The sequence below is a fragment of the Protopterus annectens genome, chromosome 10.part0, assembly GCF_019279795.1.
Source record: "Protopterus annectens isolate FY-2018-M chromosome 10.part0, PAN1.0, whole genome shotgun sequence".
In the NCBI taxonomy this organism is placed as follows: Eukaryota; Metazoa; Chordata; order Ceratodontiformes; family Protopteridae; genus Protopterus; species Protopterus annectens.
Genome location: NC_056744.1, coordinates 911,182,940 through 911,201,974, shown reverse-complemented (window position 1 = coordinate 911,201,974; position 19,035 = coordinate 911,182,940).

Below are 19,035 nucleotides of genomic sequence, written 5' to 3'. Positions count from 1 at the left end.
ACTTCCATTTGGAAAACAATATTGTTCTCATGTGGTACTGACCTATTGTTACCTTTGCATATGTAAATAGACATCAAAATGTCAGGGTGGGGGGGTATGATATTGCTGACAAAAAAATATATATTTGAATATTGATCTGACTGTGACTTTCTCTTCTGACCCATTGCTCAAACTATTGCATTAGAGTTGAGTATGGAACCATATGTGATTTTTTTCTCTCTCATACAGGGTTTCTCATCTTTCAAGTGACTTCACTTCTGTGTATGTGATTAATGTAATGTACGTTTAAGAGCCTTAGTATAAGAAGGAGTGAGCTATATGACTCAAGGGTGATGTTAGTGTCCACTAAAGTCTTGAACTGAATTGTGTGGGTGTTTGTGTGTGAGCATGCTTCACAATTGTAACACTATATAAGTGTGTGTGTGCGCGTGTGTGTGTGTGTGTGTGTGTGTGTGTGTGTGTGTGTGTGTGTGTGTGTGTGTGTGTATGTTGCTTCAGTAACTTGACATCATATAGTCTTGATTCCAATACTCAGATCTGACAGATACATTTGAAATTCTTGCTACATCACTAGCTTTGTGTGCTTCATGGTTTGCCTTCTGACACTGATGATATGTATCCACAAAAGCATGCATTTTGGCTTCCTTTTCCATACAGAGGTATGAAAGAAAGATGTGTCCAAAAGTAGGCATTAGCTAAAGAGACTGACAAAATTTAGTGGAAAATAACATTTAGAGAGGAATGCTTTTATTTCACAACATTTTTCTGGCTAAAATGCTTGATAGCCTTGAATAGAAACAGCTGACATTTTATCAAGGATAAAGAGATCTTTTGGCTGAGAGAATTTTTACAACCAGGAAATAGTTTTCAGAATTCTTGAATTCTATTCAGTCTACATTCTTTGCATTTTTCCCTTCACTTCAATCGGGAGATATGTACATCATTTTTATTTTGTTCCGATGAATCATATTGGAGGCTTCTGGCTTGAAATATACAGAAGATTGTACACATACATGGGTATTGTTACTTCCTGTGTTTACACTTCAATGTCCCCAAGGTGAGAGATGATGAAACAGTACAGTACTGAACATTCAGGCACAAACAATTGCCTAAATTCTTTTTGGAGAGACTACAACTTTCAGAAGTCCAGAAGTTATTACAAAAAGGGTTCTGCTCTGTTAAGAGGAAGTATGAAAAACAATGTACAGATTGAATATTATGCAACGGAAGACTGCAGAGGTTTCAGAAGGTGTGAAAATTAGAATCATTCAGTGAATAACAAAGCTAGTAATATAGGAAAGGACAGGACTTTGAGATGACTATCAAAGTGGAACTATGATAAAATAGCATAAGGTAGCCAGGCTCCTTGGGCATGACCTTGACTAAAAAAAAAAAAAAAAAAAAAACAACCATGTGAGACTTGATAAAAAGAAAATACAAATGGGCAGTTATAAAAAGCTCACTGATGCTGAAATGGTGTATATAACAGATATTAATGATATGTCTTGAAGTGCTTCTGTAGGGAAGATTTTCTTCCTGGAATCTGATATTTTTTCGTACAAGAACAGGTGTGTGCCGTATTCCAAAATAAAGGAAAACAATCTTATGGGATGAACTTTAAGAAAAGAATAGACTGGCTGCATTTTGGTGAAACTGCAAAACAGAAAATAAACTGAAACAATGGAAACAACACAAAGGATTTTCATGGAAAGATGGTTTAAAACTGAACATGCAATGTAAGAGATATTTTTCTTGATATTAGGCACATTTTCTTGATCTTTGGGACATTACTTTCAAACCACATAAACTCATTTTTGAAGGACGAGTTATGGATGTGGGAGGCAGGATTTAAAATTATGTTAAAGCAGAGTTTACTTCAGCATGATGTTTTGTGACTATTTGCTTGATAAGAAGGAACAGGAGGGTATAAATGTTTTTTTTATTGTGAGAAGGCTGAACATTTTAAAATGAGTTGTGACAATCTGAAATGTTTCATGTATAACATGAGAATGTATACGCTAAGTAATTTGCCACATAACTTAGTAAATTAACAATTAATTCATGTGATCTAAGGAGAGCTATACTACTGATCATAGAAGAGCTATGTTGCCACTCCTTAATCAGTTTCATTTTTGGCTCTTATTATTAAGATTATTTTTACACATTTGTTAACTGTTGACAGGCAGTGCCAGCCATGTGTAGAATTAGATGTTTTCTCATTATGAGGAAGCTAGACCCTGCATTCAATATCTGATTCAATATTTTCTTTCAGTAAAGTTTCATTTGCTTTTTCAAGCTTTCAATGATAGAGGATGACTTCTGGATTACAATTTTAATTTTACTGGGGCAAATAACAAATGTTAATAACTTTGGTCTGTGAGATTTTACCAGTATCCAACATTTGTTTACTGTGTGAGACCATCTGTGAGTGACACATCTGAGAATACTTTCATTACACTTCAATGGATCTTAACGGAACTACTTTTAACAGCAAAATATTCATAGGTTTAAGATACATAGAATTATTACAGTCTAAGTCATTTGATAAGGGCCACTTTATGCAGCTGCAATGAAGAATAGATTCTATATGCACTGCAAAAGCACAGTTCAATTTTTTTTTATAACTTACAGTCATCTGGTTAGTAAGTATGCTATGTTCACACTTTAATTTCCTTTTAGAAAGAAGTACGGCCTTTGTTCCTTTTTCTAATACTCGTGTGACCTTCAAAATGCTTCAATCATTTAAAAGATATTTTAGCCTAGTTCGTAGGTCACTTATTTTCAACTATTTTTATTTTTTACCAAAAGTGCTAATACAATGAACTGTGAAGAATGCATTGTTCATCATATTGTTTGACTATCTCTAAGTTTTAAATAAGCCTCAAGTTGTAAGTAATTTAGAAAAACTTGTGAAATGACTGAAGAGCGCATTATTTTTCTGGCAGATATGCAGTGTCTTAACTTTATATCAAACATAAATAAAATGTCATAGCTTATGAGGTGAAATTTTAGTTTTGAGAGATCAGCCATTATAAGGTGCTGCTGTCAGTGGTTGCACACAATTTAAAAGTCATACCAAACAATGTTTCAACGAGTAGAACTTAAAGGCAGGAAAAATAGATATGGTATAGCTTAGACCTGAAGAAGTTCACGCATTTGCTGTGTACAAAAACGCTTACATAAACTTTTTTCAGAGATTACACCTGTCATTGGTCTTATTTATTACGTTTGAATGGGTTTGTGGATTCTACAGTTTGTACAGCAGCTATAGGGAACATTTACACATAAAGAAAGGACAGACCTGTAGAGTAGCTAGCATTACTGTTGTCAGCTATATAGCCCATGATGGTATTAATGGACTGTATTTCTCTCTCTACCCACCCCTTATCTTCACATACATATTATTGTTATATATTGCTTATGGTTTACTATTAACATATGTTGTTCCAAAAACTGTATTTTGGGCATATGTTTTGTTAAAGGAGAACAGCCCCCACAGACTCAAAAAAAATGTTTATTTCATCATGGTTTGGTGTTTCCTACATTTTAACACCACTCTGGGACTATTTACAGGTCTTTAAATACTTTTATATGTAATTTCTGAGTCTGACCACAAGGGGTCTGGCATCTTGAAGTAATTGTGATTGGTTAGTCTGCCTCTAGGTTTCCACCAATGCAGTGCTCTTCTGTAAAAAGTTACATCATGCAGGCCTCTTTCTTTCTAAAGCTCCTGTCACTGCATTGATTTTACATGCATACACTGTTGTCTTTCAGTCAGTTAGTTTTAAGTAACATTTCATGCCATTCAGTGACTACTTAAAGCACAGTGCAAATGCCACAGAACAGACTTTCAAAGTGATTTTTATTGCTGCTCCTTTTTAGAATAGCTAAGCTGTAGTTTTTTGTGTGAAGCCTGAATAGTACTACTTTGACTCAACTCCCATCCCCCTTCACACCTAACTTCCCTAGCTGTCAAAGTGCTAAGGGTAATTTGAGCTGATGCTTGCTGTGATTGACAGCTCATAGTCGGATACTTGACTCATGTACTGTTTCCTTGTTGTAGCCTTTACTTTCTGTATGGGTAGAGGAAGGACCAAAAAGCTGTGACATCACAGCATGGGTGGGTTTTTAGGATGGTCATGGTGATGTCAGTTTGGGGAGGGAATTGGCCAGAAAACTACCTGTATTCAGTGACCTTGATGACATCAATGAATTGGAGACTTTTCCAGGGCAGGATAAAAGTTTTTTGAACGCAAAACCACAACAGTAGGACACTGTTCTTGTGGAGAGAAAGAGTTGATTTAAAATATTTTAAATGTGTTGTTGTTTATTCATAGCAAAGACAATAAATAGGGAGAAAAAGGACAGAGAAGTTGAGCATTTAATAATAGAATCCTGTTGTTGTCCTTTAATGTTATGTATTACTTTGGTTACATATTAACATATCTTGTTGAATTACCTATTCTGTTGGCCTTATGCCATAACTGGTACTGGCATGCTGTTAATATACTGACTGTTCTGTTATTTATTGTTGTTCTTCTTCTTCTTCCTCTTCTTCTGCTTCTTCTTCTTTCGGCTGCTCCCATTAGGGGTCACCACAGCAGATCATCTGTTTCCATTTCTTCCTGCCCTCTGCAACTTGCTCTGCCACACCATCCACCTGCATGTCCTCTATCACCACATCCATAAACCTTATCTTAGGCCTTCCTCTTTTCCTGTTACCTGGCAGCTTCATCCTTAGCATCTTTTTACCAATATACTCTGCATTCCTCCTCAGCACATGTCCAAACCAATGTAATCTCGCCTCTCTGGCTTTGTCTCCAAACCTTCCAACCTGGGCTGACCCTCTAATCTACTTATTCCTAATCCTGTCCACCCTCATCACACCCAGTGCAAATCTTAACATCTTTAACTCTGCCAAATTCAGCTCTGACTCCTGCCTTTTTCTCAATACCACTGTTGTGTTTCACATAATATGCATTTAACTGTAATGGGATTATGTACAATGTTCTGGCATGCTGTTATTACTAACAATGGTTTTGTTCATAACTCACCTATGTTTATTGCTCTACATCCATACCCACAGCATGTTTGGGTTGGCTGGTTCCTGGTGATCTACCTACCCTACCTCAGCCAGCAATGGAACCTGGTAACAGCTCATCTGGGACCCAAGCTGGTGGTGGCCCCTTCACTGGGTCTGCACCAGCTTTGAGTGCACCTGCCTCAGGTGACGGGGCCCATTCCCCCCTGGGAGCAGAAGGAGGTTGTCACCCAGGGTCAACTTCTGGCCTATGGTGTGCATGTTTGTGAATAGGAGTTAAGAACAATGCCTGCACCAGATTGAGGGCTGCCATGACAACCTGGTGGGGCCTGAGGGCCCCGGTATCCAGCCTCCAGCACAGCCACGTTTGGGGCAGTGAAAGAGCATTGTTGACTGCCCATGGGTGGGGATCTCAGTCATGCTGCTGCCATCTGGAGGCACATGCACCTCTGATTCCACAACACCCCTCCCCATCCAAGTTGTTTACCCCTCATGTGTCACACACCACCCCTGTATGCTGTCTTGTCTGTCTTTTCTGTCTGCAAATGCAACTTCTGCTACCCAACCTACCTCCCCACATGTACCTATATACCTTCCCCAACACTCCAATCTCTTCTTACAAAAAAGGGCACCTGTCCCACAAAAAATATTGCCCCATACCACACATGTTCACTGGACACAAATAATTACATTAATTAATGAACACATTTATGTTGCACTCACCCCTCTCTCTGGGGTGTGAGGCTCCAAATTCTGAAAAACCTGCACAGCTGTTGCTGTACAAGAAATGGAAAGCTTTGGTCCTTTCCCACACCTTTCCTGCACAAACCTACCTGTCTTTCAGTATGTTTTTCCCCTTGCTTGCCCTCATTTCACCACTTTCCTATCACCCCCTTTTTCATTTCTTTTTTTATTTTTAGCACGGGTTTAAGCAGAGCTAAGAGGTGTGCCATGCAAACCTGCTTAAAACTGCTTAAAATGCCTTAATGATCTTATGTGTTTCACACAGTTTTAGGCACATATGCAAAATAATCATCCCTGCCACATCTCAAATATGGGCCCCTGTCAACTACAGCACAATGCATTAGCCCACTAGGCCACTCAGCTCTGAGATCAGTCAAGTGTTTCCAACAACATATACTGATTGTCACTGACACACTGCAAGTACATATAATGGGAAACATGAGAGTGTACTTGTGACTGTGATGCAGACACTATACCAGTACACACCCAAATAAATATAATGGATATACGTGAGGCCTGGGATAGCAGGTATATCTGTCAACTGTACAGACTATCACAGAATGTCCACAGTTTTTCCCCCTACTTTTGCATGGGTTTCACAAAAATATATCTGTCTGGTAAAGTACTGGTTAGTCATTAAAGACTGAGGTTAGAAAATCATGACAGACACTTGAGTGTCACACTTCATACCCTTCAGAAAACACATGCTAATGCAAAGTCTGTGTCACAGACTGTATGCATGCACATATATCTTGCAAATACACCTCCTGTCACAATGACTTGGTAGCTCAGTCTGTTAAATTCCTTGCAGGTAGTGCATTTTGCCATCCACAGTCCTGGGTTCGAATCCAGTGTGTTTGCACTTCAATTACATTCTTGTGAATACAGAAAATAATGACTGTGTCATGCAATTTTAACCAAAACAGGTTTCTGCTACTGAATTAACTGCTACCCATGTTTGCAAGTCAAAGGCCTGTATGTAGGGACACACTGCACATATTCCTATAGCCTACTGATATGTCACCTACTACTCTCTGATTGGCACTGTTACATAACAAATGTACCTTAAGCACATGGTTCAACTGGACTGATATGGGTACCCTCACCCTGGCTCTGCTGTAAAGACAGGGCTGACACTGCTGCCTCAGTGACACATACAGCTTGCTGTCCTCCAAAGTTTTCATACTCCCCCCTATGTGTCCTAGGCTACAGCAGCAGCTGCAGCCTACAACATATGCAGCTGTATGTTTAGCTACCTGCTACAGACCTACCATACCTCACAACCCCCTAGAACAAGGTATCCAGACAACACCCATGCATAAAGGGGTGGGGTCAAAAGTCGAGTGTCAGGGACATGTTTCACAGTTTGCCCCTACAAACACAGTGATCTGAAAGACTAGCAGCTATTGCAGCAACATGCATATTCTAATGGGTATGATGTCTGACACTTACATGTCTCTTCCCCCTTACTGATCTCAGCCCACAATGTTTAACACTGAACTGCCAGATAATCACAATGTCATTTGACAATGGCCAAACATAGCATGCAAAACTGTGGACATACCTCATAAATCTCAACAGTAGACAGTATTTGTACCTACCCTCCGTGATGCTGTAGTCTCCACACCTCACTAATGTCCATCTCAAAGACTAAGAAAAGGGCCAAGGCCTACATGAAGGCCTTAAATATTGCACTGTGGTGTCATTTCATTGGCTAATGAAAGTGCAACCCAGCTGTGTTGGGTGCAATTAGCAAGTCTGAGGCATGGATTGGTGCACAGGCAATTACCTGTTAATAAGCATGACCTACAAAAGTCAAGCAACTGCCTATGGGAAATAGGTCTATAAGTTGCTTTACCAAGACAGAGTACAATTTAGCAAACTTTTTTCTTGAGGATTTGTTCACTTAAGGATTATGTCACTCTACCAGATATGTCATACAAGTCCCCATATAATAGGATGTAGATGGGAGGATGCAGTTATGGGGAATAGGGATTACAGCAGTAGGCCTGTAGTACATATTTGGGAATGACATGTTAGTGATACTCTGCTGTCCAACAGCTACAGACATGCCTCTCAACTGTGCCTGCTGTGAATGACATCATAGATCTGGCCCTCTCACTCCCTCCTACAATGGTCGGTTCCTGTATGAAAGCTACTGGATTGTGAGTTAGAGATATTGTCAGTAAGTAAGAGTGGACACAGCTGTCATATTACATGATGTACTGTCATTCAGCTCCTCTCAGTCTGAGAATGTCATACAGGAATAGTTCAGACATTGTAAAGGTGTCCCTGATGTACTCTGGCTAGGTCACTGTTTTGTTGATATTCATATCTCACCACTTGAGAGCTATGGCTAACGTACCTGGTAACCCCCTACAGCAGGAATTCAGGTCATAGTCATTATTAGTGGGGGTACACAGGCCCAACCTCAGTGACAGAGTGTACATGCTGATCATGCAAAGTAAGAGTATGAATAGAGTCACATGTATTACTGTAGCATAAGCTTTTTCTGAGGGTTCTGGCATGTGACAATGAGATTCTCTATATTCTGACAACAACCATCAATTATTGGACAGCCATTTGCCAGACATCCACATGTTTGTCCCAACAGAACCACATATATCAGGCAAATGTACACATTTTGCAAACATCTGTGTACTGGACAGGCTTGACACCTACAGGGAAGATATAAGACAGCAGGTTTGCACTGCTGTCTGTCATTGTGGCACACTGGTGTTGCTGGACTGTCCCCATATACTTGTAATAACACACACCTATTTGTCTGACAGTGGCTATATGACATAGTGGGACTTTGTCCATAGGGGATGCACCACTGTAGATGACATTAATGATGTGGAGACATACAGCACACTCTGTCATGGCACACAGAGACATACCAGTATTGCTACTATGTTGGTGATAGCCACATACATAGTGTGTTGATAGACTGCAGGGTATGATGTGGAAGGTAGCAGTGGAAAGTGCATTCCATTTTGGTTGTGCAGAGTCTGTACATAGTGGATATCCATGTATATAGTCATGTGATGTGTTCCCCTCTTGTTCTTTTTCAGGAAGGATGTATCAAAGGAGGCACCCACCATTTTCAAATGCTGAAAACAATGTTATCCTGGATGGCCTCAGACTGTATCATAACATTCTACTGTCCTGGAGTCACCAGTATCATGAACAATGTGCAGCACTATGGGCTGACCTTGTCACAGCAGTCAACAAAATAGGGCTACAGGACAAAACCTATGAGCAGGTGCAACATTGGGGAATAGATATGGTCAATGCTGCACAGCAAAGGGCTGCTGCTTTGGCCAGGAACTGTGCTGCCACTGGTGGAGGGCCTGCAACAGATCAACCACTCTCAGCCACAGAGAAATTCCTAGCAAACCTGGGCTCAACCACCGGCTCCCAAACATCCATCACCCCATACATCATGGAAGTAGGTGTCACAGCTTCCACATCAGAGAAGCTTCCAGGTACGCTTCCTGCGTTCATCACTGAAATACTGTATCAGTCATTGTGGCAACCTCTGCACACCAGTACACAGGTGTCAGGTCTATCTGCATTGGGGGCATGTGGCTTTAATGCACAATTGTGCACACATAGAATGTCAGCAATATAGGCAGTATCACATTAGCTACTGTACATGTTGATATACACACATATTACCCTGTAACAATGCCACATCTGGTATTGCTGACAATACCTTTCCCTCACATTTCCATAGGAACATCGGGTGTGGCTTGGATCCAAGGTCCTGTACATGGTAAGTGTGATACTGTTGTCTTACCGATCATATATACCCTAAGAATGTTAAGGGCTGGCATTTTGCCTTAGGCACAACTGTTATATAATAACCGCATATAACGTCACTGTTCAATCTCAGCCTTACTACAGGATATGTACCCAAGGAATGGCGTACAGCAACAGTGGTCCCACTCCACAAAGGTGGTGCCACAACAGACCCCGGAAACTATCGCCCTATAAGCCTGACTAGCCTGGTCTGCAAAGCTATGGAGCGTATCATCATGGAAATCATAAACAAAGACATTGGGAACCTCCAGACACTGGATCCTACCCAATTCGGCTTTGTTAAGGGCAGATCTTGCCTCTTGAACCTGGTCGACTTTTTTGAAACAGTTACCAAAGCCATAGATGAAGGGAAGGTAGTCCACACAGCCTACCTGGACCTCGCAAAAGCCTTCGACACAATACCCCACTCGGGCATCATAAATAAGCTCACCAGCTTAAATATCAACCCCTATGTCACAAGATGGGTTGCAAACTGGCTCAGGGATAGAACCCACATGGTCAGAATAGCAGGTGCCATGTCAGACTCTAAACCAGTTACAAGTGGCGTCCCACAAGGCTCAGTCCTGGGACCTCTCTTGTTCTGTATATATTTCTCAGAGGTACAGACTAACACGGGTGGACTATGGCTGACCAAGTTCGCAGATGACTGCAAACTGGGTGCTGTAATCAACTCTCCGGCTGACACAAGCATCCTCCAAAAGGGTCTCACAGAGATGGATAACTGGTGCCAGAGCCATGGCCTAAAGCTAAATGCCAAAAGGTGCATAGTCATCCCCTTTGGGAAAAACAAAGTGCCCACAAATTACCACATAGGTGGTAATCCATTAAATCTGGAAGAAGTAATTAGGGACTTGGGGACCCAAGTAGATAGCAATCTCTCCTTTGACAATCACATTGCCAAAGTGGTTAGAAAGACCTTCTATATAGCCCACCTTATCATGAAAGGATTCACATCTAGATCAAGAGAGGTCATTGTGCCCCTCTACTCATCACTTATCAGGCCCATAATTGAATACAATGCCCCATTTGGGATGTACCTTACCTGACACCTGCAGCAACTGGAAAGACCTCAAAAGTACCTCACCAAGAGGATCAAGGGGCTCAAACAGATGCCCTATGCAGCTCGGCTAAAGAAACTCCAGCTCTACTCAGTTGTGTACCGCCTACTCAGCGGCGATCTGTGTCTGACGTATAAAGCCATGTCCAACCCAGAATTAATGGACATGCTTCACCTCAGGAAATCCAAATCTCTTAGAGTTACATGCTCCAGGGACTTGAACCTCAGCACAGAAATAAATAGGACATGCTGGAGGGACAGATTCATATCCCAGAGACTCCCCTCACTCTGGAACAAAATCCAAATCCATGTTAGGCAGAGCCCCTCATTGACCCTCTTCAACAGAAATCTTGACGAGTGGATGGGAGATTGTAAGTTTACCCCTGGGATCCCTTCTGTGTCCCTGCTTGACAGAGGTACAGTAAACTAACCTTAAAAGGGCTACCTTCTGTGACCTACTATACAGAGGCACAGTCAACTAATCTAAAAGGGTGGTGAAAGCCAAACACACTCTGGCTAGGCTTATAAATGCCCTAGGGCAGATAGCCTAGTGAACCTATGAACCTATATATACCCTAAGAATGTTAAGGGCTGGCATTTTGCCTTAGGCACAACTGTTATGCTTTTCCAGAGTATAATACTTGTATGTTCCATTTTGGAGGGGTTAACTGAAGTGCATTGAATGGGTAATCACAGCTGTATTTGCAGGACAAGTAACACATTTGTACTTATTGTTAAGAAGGTCTATGCAGTCTGCTATACAGGAGGCAATCACTCACAGATGCCTGTTCACACACAATATGGAGATTGTACATACCTGAGGCTGTGATATTATAACTGGTATAGTATGCTCAAGACGGGTGCACTGTGTTTTAGGTGTAGATCTATCAGATACGCTGACATATTTCTTATCTCATAGGTATATAGTACTGGCAAGATTAACCGGTCATAGCTGCACTGCACATTATAAAGTGCCTGTCTTGTCTGAGTATGCTGTAGTTTGTGTGTTGTGCATTAGGTCAAAAATAAGATGTGATATGTGTAATGCACTTGTGATACCTCATCTGTGTGTGTGTGTGTGTGTGTGTGTGTGTGTGTGTGTGTGTGTGTGTGTGTGTGTGTGTGTGTGTGTGTGTGTGTGCGTATTACCAAACATAATAGTGCAGGTAGTAATGTATCCTCACAGGTGAATGTGGGAGTTGGAGTGTGTCTCCCTCACAACCTGATGTTAGTGTTTCATCAGACTCTGATGATAATGGTGGTCATACTGAGGGACAAGTGGGGTTGTTGAGTGGTGAATCTGTCCCATGTGTTGACATCCCACTTCCTTCCCCATTTCCCTCCACAATGTCAGTATGCCCACACATACCCATTCCCCTGAGGCTGCAGACATCGGACAGAGTGTGGTGACATCAAACAGAAGAATGTGGCAACCCTGGCATCAGTAAGTGTAGACACTAGCCATAGCCAGAGAGCTTGTGAGGTCCCAAACAGGCAGATTGACAGGGATGCTCAAAGGAAGACTGCTGCCCATCCATCACCTGTCACAGGTGTCACATGACATGTCACTCGATGCATATTTTTGGTCAATCATGGAGGCACAGACATGTTCCGAATGCAACACTAGATGGATGCTCAGGATTATGGATGCAGCACAGTCTGGCATCCATGACTCCCTCCATCACATTGTTGATGCCATGGATCATTTCACTGATGTAGTGGACAGATGGTGAGGTGAGAAACTGTCACCCCTTGACCGCATGTTGTCTGTGCCAGAACATATAGTTGGAGTCGGCATTGGACACGTGGATGTAGGTCTGCAACATTGCTGTAATGGCAGTACCTCCAGCACTACAGAAGGGAGTGTGCTGTCCACACCATGGTGTGGCAGGCCATGAGCATATAGCCCTGGGCAGTCCCATGGGGGACAGAGGCCCAGCAGACACCAGTCACTGTCAGCTACTAGCACTGCATCTGACCCTGGGCATGGTGGGTGCCAGTGCCACTCCTAGCAGAACCAGTTCCCATGTTCATGGCCAGAGGTGAACTGTCCACTCTGCCATGTATGGTCCACAGCTGTTCAACACGCACACATATAGGCCTAGTACTGGGCTTGACTGTGTACATGCACACACTCATGCATCACTGTCACATGCAGGTCACCAACAGACACACACGGCACCTCTCCATGTCCCAGCTAGCCAGTACCCCTTCCTGATTCACACACATACTGTCAACTGATTGGCATAGACTAGGCCTCTGGCACCCCCACACCACACCTTGTGCATCTGATGATACCTGTGCCACATCCCTGCCATCCATATCATCAATGCAGGGACATGCAAATATGTGTCTGATGGATAGGGTGACTATAGTACATTACATATAGTTTTGTAATTTGGTAGTGTTATGTTATGACAGGTGATGTTTGCTGGCATGTGTCATGTGTGCACATCAAATTTTGTGTACCTTTGTTGCATGATGTTAGATTGGCGGTAGTGTTGCAGAATGACATGTGTCTCACAGAAGTGTGTATGTTTCTGTTCCAGGGGTCTAAATGGCAAAGCTATGGAGAACTGGCAACAATACAGTGGCACACGATGACATGTCAGCACAGCAGACACGTGACATCAGCAAGGTATGGCTGTATCTGTGCATGGTTACCTAGGTGCATATCTGTAGAACAATGTGTCAGGGACAATGGGGGCAGTCAGTGTAATCATGAATGCATACCCTGTGACAAGGCCTGCTACCCTTGATACATGTAAGCTGGGTGTTCTGTATTTACAAATGTAGGTAGTGCCGTATAGTATTTATGCCTAGGTGGATGTGGGCTATTTAGGGCCTGCAGCTACCGAACGAGCAGTAAAATGCATGACAATTGCACAGCCATATGGCCATATGTGTACTGCTGCATGAGAATATATTTGTACAATCACAGACTTATGTTTACTGAGATTAAAACCCCTACTTATTTATTACTATACACTATAACACTAAGAGCTTATTGCATGCACCACAGAGATTATCTGTCTTGAGATTGTCAGCCAGTGCAGTTAAGGTGCATGACATCAGCAGACCTTGTAAGGGAGGCCAATGGGGAGGCTGGCAGGTAGTCACAGGGCCTTAAAATGTATAATCATTGCATAGAGATAGATGAGACAAATGTGTAAGGGGATATATTTACACACATGCACAGTTGCCTGTTGCAAGATTAGACCCCCTACCTATCTATTAGTATACACTATAGCACTAAGTACTTATTGCATGCACCATGGAGCTTATCTGTTTTGAGATTGTCATCCAGTGCTGTTAAGATGGATGACATCAGCAGGTGTTGACAGGGAGGCCAATGTTGAGGAGGACGCTAGTCACAGGTCCATAAAATGATTGAGCATTGCAAAGACATAGAGCAGATGGGCATGTCTGTACTGCTGTAAGGTAGATATCTACATGCACAAGGTGGCCGATGTAAGATTAGAACCCCTGCTTACCTACTATTACACACTATAGCTCACAGTACACACTCCACCAGTTACATCTAGTGTACATGTGGCTGCAGCCACAGTACTTATGGGCTACGCACAGTGGCCATGTATTACACAGCATGTGTGGCCTGCAGAGTGAACCTGCTTTATGCTGTTACTGTATCTACTGTCCTAGCAGTGGCATACCTGTTACCATCCCTGCTATGTGTGTACCGTTACCAGTATTGCCATTTCTGGACGATTGCAGTTTGCTAGGTGGACAATTGGCCAGTGACAATATGGCCTGTCCAAGTCCTGCATTGAAGACATTGCACATTACACCACCTGCTCACCATTATCTGTCTACAGGGTGACATTCCACAGGCACAGGGTTCTGTGGTTAGGTGGATTATGTCATTATGCGGCCTTGGACTGTTACCATCAGGCAACTGTTGTGTGTGTAGGTGCAGATAACCCCAGCATACTGCATGTAGGTGTGCACATTCATACATCCATCCCAACACACATATTCACATGTATATATTAATATATATATATATATATATATATATATATATATATATATATATATATATATATAATTAGATATATAACAGGCATGCCAATTTAGGTGTAGCTGTGTTTGTGCATTATGTAACTGTGTTAAATACATATATGTGGAGGATATACATCACCATACACATTTATGTAGCTATATATATATATATATATATATATATATGTATATATCTATATATATATATATATATATATATAGATATATATGTGTGTGTGTGTGTGTGTGTGTGTGTGCCACATACTGATAGATAGGGTAATCATGTGTGAGCAGATAGGGAGAGACAGATATGTATACATAGCTGTCTATATGCATAGACATATTTTCACATATCAGTTCTATAGGCAGATAAAGCATCAGACATGGCCTCAGGTTAGCTAAGTATAGGACATGCCCAGCGTGACTGTCAATACTTACAAAGTGACTCCAGGCCAGACCTACCTGTACTTCAGTCCAGGATTTTGTGTATTGCAACCAAATGGCTGCTGCACCTGATTTAGCAGTCCAGCACCCCCCTGATATTCTTGCTCAAGGGATTCCTTGGCTGTGTGCTGAATGTAATATATGACTCATACCAATTGACTGCACATATTGCAATAGACTGTACAGAGTTTTGCATCATATGTATGGTACGTTTTACACAGCATTATGATTTTCTGGTACATCAGTGGCAAATCATTATAGACTGACATTAGGAAATTATGACAGACATCTGAGTTACTGACTCCATACACACCAGGAAACCCATGCTACTGCATGACCTGTTATTCTCTTAACTGTCTACATTTGTCTGGCCAGTAGTTGATCCTTCTCCTTATATTTGGGCCATGGTCCCACTGCTGTTCATGGCTTTGTCCAGATTTCCTGCTCTAAGTGGTTGTAGGTATGCTGTGACTAGGGTATATGGTGTAACACCACACACAGGGTGACAGTCTTCACACCTCTCACTGTACATGTTTTACCAGGATACCCAGCATTCCACCCCATATGTCTGCTCTGTTCCTCATGCACTTGTGTTTTCTGGTAATATACTTCTAAATTGAGCTCACTGAATTGTTGTAAGTACTGACACAGTTAAGTGATGGCCTTTACATCCTGCTGCTACTCTGACCTGTTGCAATCTGCTGTTATATTAACCACCTTCTATGTTACTCAGAGCATGTGTAATGTCTATAGCTTTGGCCTTCTTTCCCTCCATTGTCTCTGGCTTTGTCCAGCTTTCCTGCAGTCACAGATTGGGGCATATTGACAGTCTGTGGGACTCCTACCATAAGAGTACCTCACATGCAAAAGATGTAGGTGCAGCCACCTTCGAACTATGAGCACCATCAACCATGCTAATGCCCTTAGCCCACTGAGCCACACCAGCTACCAGAAAGTGTGGTTTAATTCCTCACACTATCAACAGCAGGCAGACATACACTTTGACTCCTGCATATTGTGGAAAACAGAACATGTAGCCAGGTTGTTTGGGACAATCCTGGGATTGTGTGGTCTGTCAATATATCCATGCAAACATACTGTTACTGCAGTTGTAAGGGAACACTGATGTGTTGGGGATAGGAGATTCTAGCATTGAAAGTTGTGCATCTGTCCTATGACCCTGCTGTTTGGCATTTTCCTTGCATACTGCAGTGGGTTTTGCTGTCTTGTGGCCTAATGCATATTGGACAGAGTACCTGTTGTTCCACATAGCTGTTAGTTCTCTGCATGTAGTCCAGTAGCCAACTCTATTCCCTTGCATTCATGCAGCAGGTCCATACATATGCTACCATAGTGTAGTATCCTGTACATTTGTTGTAAAGGAGAGTGAATTACCTTGTGAATGCAACAGTTGAGTTACCCATGTTGCAGGGCTGACTCTGATGGATGCAGTACACAGCCAATACAAAGTAAGGTACAGGTTGTGTGGTGTGGCTGGAATCCTTTTTACTATGTTTGTGAGTCGGCGTAAGGTGCCAGTCCCTAGGACCCTAGGTTGTCAGTGCATGTGCTATGCGTTGCCTCTTTGCCAAGGCCAGGGCATACTGGGCATGCCTATGTCTGCCTACAGGGACAGCCTCAGGAGGTTCTTCCTCCAATTCCTCCTGTGGGTGTAGCTGTGGGGACCTTGGCACTGGTGGGAGATTGTGTGTCCCTTCCCTGTGGTGATCCTGCTGCAGCTGTTTCCATAGGATCATATTGTGTAGAATGGCACATACTGTGAACATCTGTGCACATTTGGCTGTAGAGTACGGCAGGGCTCCACCAGGTATATTGAGGCACCGGAACCATGACATGAGCAGCCCAGATGGATGCTCTATGATGTTCCTAGTTTGGGTGTGTGCCTTATTATGGCATTCTTCATTAGGTGTGTGGGCATTTCTGATGGGTGTCATCATCCACATTTCCAGTGCGTAGCCAGCATCATCCAGTAGATGGCCATATGGTATGTCCCACCAGCAAACATCTGGTACAGCTGTGATGCATACCAGATATGGGAGTCATGATAACTGCCATGGCTGCCAGCACACACATTCATGATAATGCCCTGGGCATTCCACATGATCTGGCAGTTGATGGAGTGATACCTCTGGCATTTGATGTAGACTCTACCTCACTAGGCAATGCTTTGATGTACACATGAGTACAGTGTATTGAACCCAGTACCTCAGGGTAGTGTGCTAAACTGCAGAAGAGATCCATACTGCTGGCCCTCTCCTCAGGTGTACTGGGTAAATAAATGTGCTCATTGGCATGTGTTTGCATGGCAGCCAGAAACTGATGGAGTACCCTGGATGCTGATGCCTGTGAGACCCCCATCATGTCCCCAGCTGGTCTTTGAAAAGTAACTGTAGCTAGTATTTTTAAGAGCTACATATACCTTTGTTTCCAGACCTGCGGTGGTGGTGCTGCGGTAGCATTGTCGTCTCACAGTAAAACGCTGTCCGGTTCAATTCTCAGCTCAGAGCATCTTCTGCGTGGAGACATGCGTGAATGGACGTACCTTCGTTGAAGGTTGTGCGTCAGGCCTGACAAACCGGTATGTAAAAATCAACTGCCAATCATTAGCGGACTGGAGTTCCGCTGTGGTGACCCCTAACCGAGAAAAGCCGAAAGACACAAACAAACATATACCTTTGTTTCCACTGGGATGGGTTCTGCTCTGTTGGCTCTGGGTCTGAGTTGAGGCCGGCAGAGCTCGGTGAGTTCTTATAGTATGTCCCTGTCCACCCTGTAGTCCTCTACAATCTCCAGGTCATGTAGCTCCTGGAAGGTTACAAAAAAACAGCCAGAGTGCAAGCAAAACTCTTATTTAATGAAATACAGTGAAGGGCTTTTCATTTGTAAAATAACAAATCTCATCAGAATAAAAGTGTTAAACCACAACTAAACATCTTAAATAGCATTTTATAAGCCCACCCTACACTAGAAAGGAAATGATGTCATAACAACATTTTTTTTAAATATATATATATATATATATATATATATATATATATATATATATATATATATATATATATAAAACACACATAAAATACATTAACTAAATTCCTTCATTAATAAATAATCTAAAGACATCATAGTTGATCATTATTAATTAAAATATTTCTTGTTGTAGAAAAATATATATAAAAAATATATAAGTAAATATACTTATTAAATCACTACCCTAATACAGGTCAGCAATAATTAAAATCAGCTTACAAATAATCTCACTTAAGTAATGCTTTTAGCCTGAGGATACTATTGATTGCACAGTAGTCATTCAAACCCGGCCATACATAAGAATATAATTTTAGTTGCCAGATTAATTCTGCTCTTTCTAAATGTAGCATCCATGGGCCCCCACTAAGTTGCCCATGGACCTGCTGGATTCCACATAATTCAAATGTATGTTCACCATACTCCTGTATGTGTTTTGCAAGTGCATTTGTTAAATTCATCTTTCTAATGGCATATAGGTGCTCATAAACTCTTTCTTTTAGGGTTCTTGTTGTCTTCCCTATATAATAAGCTGGACAGTGCTTAAATATTGCCACATATACCAGCCCTTTTGAATTACAATTTAGTTTGTTATTTATATTATATTTCTGACCATTAATTTGAACATATTTACCCTCATACATATGCTTGCATAAATTCCACATTCCACATTTTTTCATGCCTTTTACTTGGTGTTTTTTTATTTGACACATTTCAAGAAGAGTTTTTAAATTCTTGCCTCTCCTGGCCATCATTTTTACACCATCCTTAAATTTATTAATGACAGGTGCTTCAATCTCGATTAAATGACATTTCTTTAAAATTATCATTTTTATCTCATAAAAATGAATGTTAA